This window comes from Oryzias latipes, chromosome 18 (assembly GCF_053564925.1).
Source record: "Oryzias latipes strain Hd-rR chromosome 18, Olatipes_Hd-rR_3.1".
NCBI lineage: Eukaryota > Metazoa > Chordata > Actinopteri > Beloniformes > Adrianichthyidae > Oryzias > Oryzias latipes.
The window spans coordinates 12,043,381-12,055,400 of NC_136254.1; positions in this window are offsets into that span (position 1 = coordinate 12,043,381).

Here is a 12,020-nt window from a genome sequence, read left to right on the forward strand (position 1 = left end):
ACTTGCAGCCAGATGTGGGCTCAACACCTGCTCAGCGCTGCTCTCATTGGACCTTAATGGGATCAAACTGCTCCAATTGTAAATCCCTGTTTTTGGAGCTGCGGGACATACTGTAAATATCTGTTTATCTGTTTATGCAAAATGGTGCAGCATTCAAAAAGTCATGTTCTCCATGTCCTTCTGCAGATTTAACATCTTTGTGCATCAAAATATGTTCAGTGCATTAGCCGGGGATGAGTGATGCACAGGAAGAGAGGGATCTGTGTTCCACCATGAACCATGGCACCAGTATTCTTTGACCACTCTTTTATTTTCAAAGTCCCATAACAATCATCTTTTGAACTATTTTCAAAGCGTTCTCAATGTTTTTTTTTAAATTATGATTATGTTGTTTTAAGCCAATATCAAATAAAAAACAGTTGTTTTCTAGAACATAGTTTCTGCAGAGCAGCAGTAGATAACCCTTGTGCTATCCTAGGCACTTTAACATTGGGAGTTGGGTCATCTAGACCCACTAGACAGTGAACCTCACTGGTGTCCATGGAGTACATGAAATCTTTCCACCTTTATCCACCTTTGTCATGGTAGGGAGAACACGTCAATGGAAGGGTGGGGTCATCTAAGATCGCACAAGGGTTAAAGGGCTTTTTTTTTCTTCTGCTCCTGATTGACAACAATTTGAATAAAGAATGTAATCAGAAATGCCATTTTAAGCTTAATTTTCTTTATATATGTGAAAAATGCTACAAGAACATGTTAAAGATGGTAAAAACACAATTATCATCGTAATGGGTCTTTAAGGATGCCAAAGAGGTATCAAATTTGTTTGGAAGCGTCCAGCTTCATGATCCACTGCCTTCTTCTTTGGTGCATTCTCTTCCATTCAATGTTTTACCGCTAGTGTCAATGACAGTATTATGTAGAGGAGCAACGTACAAGATTTAGTCATTTAATTTGAAATGACAGAAAATGTCTTTTTTGTGTGTCACTAAATCCTTCTCTGTCCTTCCAAACTTCAGCTTTTCTTCCTCTACATTTTTAAAAGGTCAGAACATTCTGCAGACTGAAGGAAACTTTCTTTTCGGAGCACTTTCAAACTGCGGACATTAAACTGTCAGCGCGCCTGAGTTATCCTCAGGCTGCGGCACGAGGCAGGAAGCAGGCCCCCAAAACACGCACGCGCCCCTCCGTGAGCTGCAGGGGTCACCAGCACGTGCACGATCTGTCACCCCGCGTCTGCGTTTCAAATGCACCTCCAGCCAGCATTTATGGCATCTTCTGCTGCGCATCACAGCTGATTTGTGATCTTCACTGGTGTCCATGGATTACATGAAATCTTTCCACCTTTGTCATGGTAGGGAGAACACGTCAATGCAAGGGTGGGGTCATCTAACATAGCACAAGGGTTATTTAGAAATTCACCTCTAAAGGCGGGACTGTTGGTGCAGAGTAAGCCTGCCTCCATTTCCCATCTGCCATTTGTTTAGACACTCTCCCGCTAGCTTACAGCCCCTAACATCGCCAACCTAACAATGGCGAGAAATATTGGAGCTAGACAGTTTGGAGCCAGTTTCCAGCTCAGACGAGGAAAATGATAGACTTATATGGATATAGTCATCTGCAAGTGAATGCATCAGAATGCAGCGGAGCAGGAAGCTTGTGGCCCGCCCTACATATTTTCTACATCAAAAATAAGCTCTTTTTCCTGATTAATAACAATTTGAATGAAAAGATATTAAGAAAGGAAAACCCAAGCTTAATTTTCCTTAAATATATAAACATATATATATATACATATATATATATATATATATATATATATATATATATATATATATATATATATATATATATATATATATATATATATATATATATATATATATATATATATACCCTCAATGATACCTCAAGAACTTGTTAAAAACACCAAAAAACATTTTTTTCTATTTAAAACAGAATCCATTGAACCCTGGTGCTTGTTCCAACCCCTCGTTTTTGAGCCGTAACGATCTCATCTATGGCTCAGGCACATCATACCTGCTCACTAAAAATAGCTTGGTTAATGGCTTTATGTAAGTGGAGGGGGTGGGGTGGGGGGCACTGATAGATATAACTCCTAACTGGCAGAGGGACTCAATACCATGATGGTAAATCTGAGTGGACTTCAGTAATTACTATATAATGATCTATTGGAAAAGAAAACAGAAGCTGTACAGTTCTGACAATGGAAACAGAGTGCTGCAGTCTAACCAGTTAAACCCGTCCATCTGTGGGACAACTACAACTTCCTGTATGAAGCTCCGGGTGAGGAGGATCCTAACTGTTACGGAGGTATTAGGTTTTAACTTAGCTGAGCGAAACTATTTTCTTTCATTTAACCATGGTGCTATCTTAGATGATCCCACCCTTACATTGACGTGTTCTCCCTACCATGACAAAGGTGGATAAAGGTGGAAAGATTTCATGTAATCCACGGTCACCAGTGAAGATCACAAATCATTGAAGAAAAAAGGTTCAGAGCACTGTCTAGTGGGTCTAGATGACCCAACTCCCAATGTCAATGTGCCTAGGATAGCACAAGGGTTAAAACAGCTCTACACTCCCAGACTCGAAGTAGATGAAGAGGTTTTCAAAAAAAAACTTTTAAGAGTTACTGGAAGATTACTTAGGACAAGGAGGATAGCTATTGGAGTGAGATCTTCAAGATCCTCCACAGACTAAGGATCCATAGCTTCTAAGTGCCACATTTAAATATCAGTTCGTTATTAAAGCAGAACAAAAGGAAAGAGGAAAGGAAAGGAAGAAAATCTACATTTCCTGTTGAAATGAAGGTTCCAGAGTCTGGAGGAGGAGAGAAGTTCAGGCAATCCTGGTTTGGATGGGGTTTTGTCATCTGCTAGTGTGGCTCCCCTGGGTTTTATCAGATTCAGTGTCACCACTGCATCCATCAGGGACATTGTGTTTATTTTTATTGATCGTGTTCATGAAGATACTGGTTGCATTTTCCAGAAAACCTGGCTCCTGTCCACACTGAGAAAAGCTCCAGCACCTTTAAGGACCACCGTGACTGATCACACCTGACCTAAACCCCTCAAAGAATCAATGGAGGTGAGGATGAAGACACCAAAGCAACAACAAAAAGAAGAGATGAAGGGTGCTTTCAGAACCACAAGTCAATGTCTCCAGACCTGCATCAGAACAGGGCTTCGTGAAAAACCAAACCTAAACAAATCTACGTTTCTGTGGTCTCACAGTTCTTCTGTTATTTTTTTTTGGTTCTAAATAAAATAGGGTTTCTGAAATATGGAAGATTGGATTTGATCTGCTGGCATCCAACAATCTCCCCCAGGATAATGGAGACATTCCCATGGAGCCACCAGAGCAGCAGCAATGCAGGACGTAAGGAAGAAAGTAAGCGCTTCTGCTTGCTGCAACAGCCATGCATCATTCCTTTTCAGAGGCCGTCCTTGAGTCTGCTCAGCCCTCAGTGCTGTTTCCTTGGCGCTCACACATTCAGCCGCTACATTTCTTAAGCCGGTCGCACAGTGGAGGCTTAGTGCCGCAGCTCCTGTCAGGAAGGGGAGGCAAAAAAAGAGGCAGTAAAAGCCTCTAAAAGCTCATCGCAAATGTATTTATAGGCAGAATAAAAAGGATTAGGCCTCCATGAAGGAGTGTGGGGAAAGCCGGTGATTTTCAGACGTGCCAGATGCTGTACAGATGAGGGGGGGGGGACAGATGGAGAGAGGCAGATTGACAGAGAGGAACAAGCATGGCAAATTCTCTGGTTTATTTCACTGGTTTCAGATTGAGCTGCATCCGGCCTTAAAAATGCTCCCCCATTCACCAGCGCACAATGACCAAAGTGACTTCTACTGGGGGGCTGAGCCTTTGAAGTACATCCACCCCTTTCTTTTTTTTTTTGTCTCTGCCCCCCACATGTTAAAGTATTAACATAACTTCTAAATTTTGTGTTCTGCCTTAAAAAGCGAGCAGCTGTCAAATTACAATTACATAACACCCCCCACCCCCAATCAATTTGCTTCATACTGCATTCATGTCTGTACAGCATAAGAGGGTCGGCTCCTCCTCCGCCCCCCCTCTGCGTTCGACTCCCTCATACTGTGCAGATGTCGACTCCCGGATGTGCACATGCGAGCATTAATGCCCTGCCTTGAGTCCTGATGCTGTTGCTAAGGAGAATACAGTCAGCCTTTAAAGGGGGGGGGGGGGGTATAGCGGAGGGTAGAACAGGAGCTCATGAAAAGAAAGATGAGGAAATGAGGCAGTGGATGACAGGGTTTCAGCTGGGGGAGACAGTTTGTCAAAGCTGCATGAAGGTGCAGCGAGATAGCTCATCGCCGTGACTTCGGAGCCCACCCCCCCCCTGCCCCCACCCCTCCACGGACAGTAGGAACGCACTGAGGGGATGTGACACATGCCCTCATCTTTTGATGCAAATTAAAACAAGAGGAAGTGCATGAGCAGATAACCTCCTAGGAGATGGTACACTGGTCTTTAACTGGTCAAACGTTTCAATCGGCGCTGAATGCACGTAGGTCTCAAACGGCTACACTTTTTGTACTTTTCTCTGTGAATGTCAGAGGTTTCAAACTCAAGTTGCTGCTGAGTCCAGGGGATTTCGGCGCCGCTGCAGCCTAATGCACCAGGTCACTGGGCCGGTTCTTGTCTGCCTAAACGGATGTGGAGCTGAGCCAGCCCCTAGAGAATGACTGCAAGCCGGTTAGAAAGCTCACTCGAGGGTTGGAGAGCAGAAAACCTTACAAGGTTCAAGTTCTGCTCGACATAAATGTGTTTACTTCAAAGGACATTTTGTACCAGATTGTTGAATTATCCAGTTGTTTGTTTGGTCAGAGCAGATTTAAGCTCAGAACGACGGAGTTACATAAGTAAGCTGGTAAGGTGGGTTCGGTTGGTAAGGTGGGAAGCTACCATGCAGGAAACCAGGGTTTGATTCCCAGAGGGGAATGAGCAATGGTACTGGGGGCAATTACCATATCAATGGCGAGCAGTTAACATCACCCAGTGAGGGTCCTTAGGCAAGACCCTTAACGCTACTGCCTCCCGAGCGCGGTTTCGGCTGCAGCTCACCGCTCCCCAAGGGGATGGGTCAAATGCGGAGAAAGAATTTCCCTTCGTGGGATAAAATACAGTGTATAAAAAAAAAAAAAAAATGAGGAATGCATACATTTTTATTCTGGATCACAGTCATCAGACTGGCTGAGCAGGAGTGCAAACTGAAATAGCAACTCTTTACTCATTATTCTCCTCTCACACCGCGCCCATCCGAATCCTCTCTGCCCCCCCCCCCCCCCCCCCCCCCCCCCCCCACACACACACAGAGCTGTTTACCTAAAAGTTGTTTGACTTGCTACAAGGTAAGTTTGGAGGTGTGACAGTGGAACAACTGTGCACTGGTGACGGTACTCAGAGCCAATGAGATGCTCTCTCACACACGTCTATGAAATCTGTCCTGATTTCATGATTGGATGGAATCCAGTCCGTTTAGGAAATACCTGGCTTGATGAGCCAATAAACCTGGGGGGGTCAGAACAGCAACAGTTGAGTCATTTATGTTGTCATTCTATGAAATTTCTAAACATGTCCGATTCACTGCTGAGCAGTTTCCTTATCACTGTCAAGATTTTTTACCATGGTTTAAGATTTTTTTAAAGTCAAAGAACTTTTCCACACTGCAGTGGATGCAGTCTATTTTAGAGAAACCTTTATACTAGTTTTTTTTTGGTTGCATATTGTTGCTGTGGGTGAGGCAGGGAGTTAGTATGTTGTTAAACAGCAGTTTACGTTTTGTTTTGGTTTTCACAAACTCAAAGTTTGCAGATAAAATGAGTTTTCTACCATAAGTGAGCAGAGGGAGACACAGACAGGAATCAGACATTTCACTGCACTTCGCCTAACAAAGGAACAAGTAAGCAGTGACTTTTTTGAGTAATACAACCTCATAGATTAATTTGCTTGCATGGTTCACAAAGCAATGAAATGCTTTGTTTGTTTATGAACACCAAACAATTGTCATTTTCACCTCTGAGTGGTGGGTCAATTGAACAACAGTCAGCATCCTGTGCCCTGCACCAACCAGAGGGGGGCTAAAGATTTGAATAACAGTCAACTTTAAACCATTTGAACGAGCAAATATAAAAGTAAAACATGCTAATGGAATCACATGACACAACATCAAAAGAAAATTCCATGTTCCATCCTTGCTACCAGTGTTAAAGGCCCACTCTGATCATCTATAAACACTCTCAGTGGTCTTTTATTTATGATTATGCAGTTTTTAGCCAAAATCTAAAAACCTGTCATTTACTAGGACATAGTTCTCTGCAGAGTGGCAGTAGCTCATTAAAAAAATTCGCCTTTGAGTTGTGGAAAGGACTGTTGGTACAGAGTAAGCCTGCCCCATTACCCATCATCCTGTTGTGTACATGCTCCTCCACTAGCTCCCAGCCAATCACAACCACAAGCTAACACTAACAATGCAACAAAAATGGCGAGCAAGATCAGAGGCATCCAGCCGTACAGTTTGGAGCCAGATGTCAGCTATAGGACGAGGAAAACGAAGCCGTACATGGATCTCTCTGTCTACAAGTGGATGCATCAGAATGAAGCAGAGCAGGGAACTTCTGTTCTGCTGATTGTAGCTTCTAGGTCACTGCTACAATCTTTGTAACCCTTGTGCTATCCTAGGCACTTTAACATTGGGAGTTGGGTCATCTAGACCCACTAGACAGTGAACCTCACTGGTGTCGATGGATTACATGAAACTTTCCACCTTTATCCACCTTTGTCGCGGTAGGGAGAACACGTTAATGTGAGGGTGGGGTCATCTAAGATAGCACAAGGGTTAAAGGGCTTTTTTTTCTTCTGCTCCTGATTGACAACAATTTGAATAAAGAATGTAATCAGAAATGCCATTTTAAGCTTAATTTTCTTTATATATGTGAAAAATGCTACAAGAACATGTTAAAGATGGTAAAAACACAATTATCATCGTAATGGGTCTTTAAGGATGCCAAAGAGGTATCAAATTTGTTTGGAAGCGTCCAGCTTCATGATCCACTGCCTTCTTCTTTGGTGCATTCTCTTCCATTCAATGTTTTACCGCTAGTGTCAATGACAGTATTATGTAGAGGAGCAACGTACAAGATTTAGTCATTTAATTTGAAATGACAGAAAATGTCTTTTTTGTGTGTCACTAAATCCTTCTCTGTCCTTCCAAACTTCAGCTTTTCTTCCTCTACATTTTTAAAAGGTCAGAACATTCTGCAGACTGAGGGAAACTTTCTTTTCGGAGCACTTTCAAACTGCGGACATTAAACTGTCAGCACGCCTGAGTTATCCTCAGGCTGCGGCACGAGGCAGGAAGCAGGCCCCCAAAACACGCACGCGCCCCTCCGTGAGCTGCAGGGGTCACCAGCACGTGCACGATCTGTCACCCCGCGTCTGCGTTTCAAATGCACCTCCAGCCAGCATTTATGGCATCATCTGCTGCGCATCACAGCTGACACATCCACGCGCAGAGACCCCGCGTGCACAGCAGGAGGAGCGGTCCCAGAGGAGCGCGGCTCTGTTTGTGTCGCGAGGGAGGAAATAATCTTCCACAGGGACACTATTTTTATCGGAGTGGAATTGATCGATTCTTCATCTCCGCATCTCCTGACATGATGACACGCTCCATGACTTCTGGGTTGCGTAACACGCCGGGCTCTTTGATCTGCTCCATTATCACCGCCATGCTCTCTGTCCCGTGAACCAGATGAACGTGAGATCACAACGTTACTCTGTAACTACTCTGTGATTAAGTTTGTAACAAATAAAAGTAGGTGAAACGCGCGCTCACAGGAACCAACAAAATGTGGAACTCCAACCGCACGCGCGCGTATTGCGTAACCAAAAGTTGCCATACTTTTGCTGCTCGCAGTCATGCATGCTTCATTAGGCGCTTTATTATGCGGGAATAAAGAAGTGGTGAGGGAGCGCGCTTTGGAGGATTTTGCGGCGCTGCTGCGGGAAAATGCACAGAAGTGCAATGTTCACGCACGCGTCGGGGAATGATGAGCTGAGTTTCTTTTTCACACTTTGGGTGACACGGATGGCCGCAGGTCTTCTAACACCCGCTGTGGGAGAAGTGTCACGCCGAGCAGATGTCCGCGGGGCCCGCGGGCGCCGTGAGCCGGTGTCACTGCAGAGCTCCTTTCAGACCCGGGACCCGAGCCAAGCCCGTCCAGTCAGAGCGCTGCGCCAAAGTGGCTCGTCCCGGGTCTTCAGCCGCACCTGCAGTTTGCGCCCCGGGTGGGTCAAAGCATCGGTGCCATGTTCTGCGTAACTAAGCGTTCACGCCGCTGGAAATGACCCGGTAACATCCTGCAGGTGCAGAGGTTGGATGTGGGGTGATGAGCGCGGAGGCGCGCAAACTCAAAGAGATCTGCTTCTACATTAACTGAAAAGCGGAGAGTCAGAACTCACCTCACTCATGATGGAAGCGTGTGCGCGTGGACAGGTGCGGCAGAAGTCAGTCTTCTTCCCCGGTCGGACTTTCAGAGAGCGGTGCGGTGCGCGCGGCACAAAGTGCTGAAACAGACGAAGTGATGCGAACGCTCCGAGCCAAGCTGCGCGCGCTGACAGAGGGGCACGGAGCGGGCGGGGGGAGGAGGGTTTCTCTCTCTCGCTCTCTGTCTCTCTCTTTCCGTCAGAAGCATACTGCGCGCGCAGAGCGGATGCGCTGATGATGAAGGTGCATCCGTGTTAGCTGATGGTTTATTTAAAATGACTGAAAGTGATGGATCTCCTCTTCAGCACAGAACAGACGCCTTCAAGAATAATTAGTTTGGGAAGGTCAGGCAAGACTGTTTGGGGGGCAAATGATGTTTAGATATTATTTGTGGGTGTGTTTGTTGTTGGGGTTCACCTTAAACATGTTTTTAGGATTTGAGAGAAACTGATGTCTGTTGTCTTAAACGCAAATTATATCCAGTTTATGACCTCTGATCCATTCACATTGACCTGGGAGTTTCTAGTCTTGTAACTGAATACAGATCAGATCAGTAGTCTGCAGAAGTAGGTTGGATTTGGCCAAAACATTCCAAACAAATCCTATGAAAATCAAGAATTTACTCCAAAGAATTTCATAGTAACTCATTTTAAAAAGAAATTTAGGAGAAAATCTCTAAGGATGTAACCTAATGTCAGATGCAGCTTTTAGTTTGAAGGCAATCCTTCCTGTGGTGCCTAAACTGCTACACATTCAATTATCAGCTAACCATTCTGACTTAAGCCAGACTGTCTATGAAGATGAGGAAAAACAAATCAGAACTCCTACTGCTCATAGATTCTTCTTTTATCCAGTGACATTCATAAAATTATGCAGAAATTTAAAAAAAAACACACAGACGTAGGTCTACTCTTATAAATGACTTACATTTCCCACATGTTCCGGTTAACCAGTATTTCAAAAAACAACATGACAGTTCTTCAATTTTAAAGCTGCAGTTTATCCCACATAAATATCATTGAATTTGATGTTAAGAACAGTATGGAAAGTCAGGTTGGAGCAAACAGCAGCGAATATTCCACTAAGTACATCTTGAAGAGTATTTTGTAAAAAGAGCTATGTTCATTTTTGCCAAACCTTCTATGGTTCTTTTTGATTTGTGTTTGTTCCCTTTTCATTTCATATTATTGCTTACTCACAATCTGTATAAATGTATAGGATTGTTTAAAAATTGTCCCAAATAAATAAGTAAAAACCCTCATGAGCAGCAACACAACTCTTCTAAATGCTGCTTTATCAACGTGTCCACAAGAGGGTGCTGTTGTATCAGAAGAGATCACGTCTCCAGGTGCAGTTTGAGGTGCTTTAAAGACCCGGTCCAATGAAAATTGTGGTTTTTCTCATGATGGAGGACAAATTTAAAGAAAATTAAGATTAAACTGATGAGTACTTCTTTTCACAAATGGTGGTAATTCAACAGCAGATTTTAAAATAAACTGTCGGAAAAAGCTTGTAGTTGTGACGTAAAAGCTACAATTGCCGCGACGAAAGCTCCCAGCTCGGCTTCATTTTGATGCATCCACTTGCAGACAAATAGGTCCATGTATTTCTTCTGTTTACTGTATACTCTTAGCTGGCATCTGGCTCCAAAACTGTCCTAGTGAGGGGCTGTAAGCAGCAGGAGAGAGTGTAAACAGATGTGGGTGCAGGTTTACTCCACCCCAACTGTTACTTTTTTTTATTGCTGCTCTACAAAAGCTGTGTCTTAGAAAATGACACAGGCTTTTTGATTTTGGCTAAAGACGGCATAATCATAATTAAAAGACCACTGGGAATGCTTTTACTAGATCAAAAGATGACTGGAGTGTGACTTTAAGGCTGGTGAGAAAAAGAACAATTTAAATAATGTCTATAGAGATCTGAGCCTCCAATTTTATACCATACTACCAAAAAAGAAAAAAATATCTGAACATTACTTTAAAAAGGGAGAGAGATGAAAAAAGGAAATTCAGTCATATTTTAGATTATGATCTAAAATCTAAAATATTTTCTCCCTAACGAAAACCGTGTATGTCAGTGTTTCAAAGCCATGAGGTTGGTCAGTATTTATTGTGGAAAATTGGGGCCGAACGTTTTGAAAACCGAAAAAGATCCTCCTTCCTGCATTTCTGCTTTAGTCCACCAGAGGGCTCTCTTCTGCAAGCTGTAGTTTCTTTGAGGAAAAGTCAGCAAAACGAGGGAAACAAAACACAACTTTGATTCTGAGGATAATTCATCACAGTAGGGTGGTGTGCAAAAGAAGTGATCATACCTTAATCATGTTTTTTAATTAAAGCTAAAAAATGATTGATGAGGAACATTCAGATTTGAGAAAAAAGAAAGACAAAACACTCATCTTCTCTATATTTATTTATAATGTGATTTATTTTTCTTTTTTCCATTTGCCCACAGAGTTATATTAGTCACTACTATGTTAGGTGGGTTTTCCCTCACTGCAATGGCAGTCATCTACATGAGAGCCCAAACCCAACATGGTCCCGTCACCTCAGCGCGAATCATTCAAAACAAAAGCCCCAAAATGAGCCACAGGTTCCTTTGACCTTAATTGTTTTTTTTTTAAATTTAAACTCTTTCATTAAAATTTATAGTTTTTCTGAAAAAAAAATGGCAGAAAAATTCAAAAGCAAGTGCAAATATCAAGTGACACACTGCAGTCAGAGTTTAGCCGTGTGGTTTGGTTTGTGGAACAAACAAGGGTCAAATTGTTTTTCGCTTTCTAGAAAACTAAAAGTGTCTTCCACCAGTTTTCTGACTTGATCTACATCTGAAAAATTCCAGATTCTACAGACTGGCTGCACCAGCGATGCCTTCGAGAGGGCGGGAATCACTTTTCAGCAGGGGAAGGGACCATGGCTCAAGTTTGTGCTCTCTTAAAAAACAAAATAGAAAAGCATAACAAACAAACAAAAAACCAAAAAGAACACAGATTTTCTAGCACTATCTGTACAACATTCAACAACATGTTTCTGTTTTTGTAACCAGAATGCCAAAAACAATAATACTTATCATTATAAGAGCATTTTTCCATCTCAACGGCATGTAACAAACACCACACAAACAAACAAACAAACAGAAACTAAAGTCTAATAAAGGCCTCAATACCAGATAGCACACGTCACCTTCAAGTGGTGCTGCAGATTGACAGTTCACGGACGAGAGAGGGACATGATGGGGGACAGAGAAAACAGTCTGATTGGAATTTCTTTCTTCAAGCTTAGTGTCCAGCTGGACATGTTTTGGCACCTTATGACGATAAAACATCCAATAATCGTAGATTTGGGCTTTGGCTTTCCAAGGGTTAAACTCATCCTGGAGCCAAACCTAATTCGATTTTTTTAGCCATTTGAAGCGATGCTGAATGAGGCCGAGTGGCCGCGTTTAAGGCCCGACAGGCCGGGGGGGGGGGGGGGGGGGGGCTGGAGGGGGC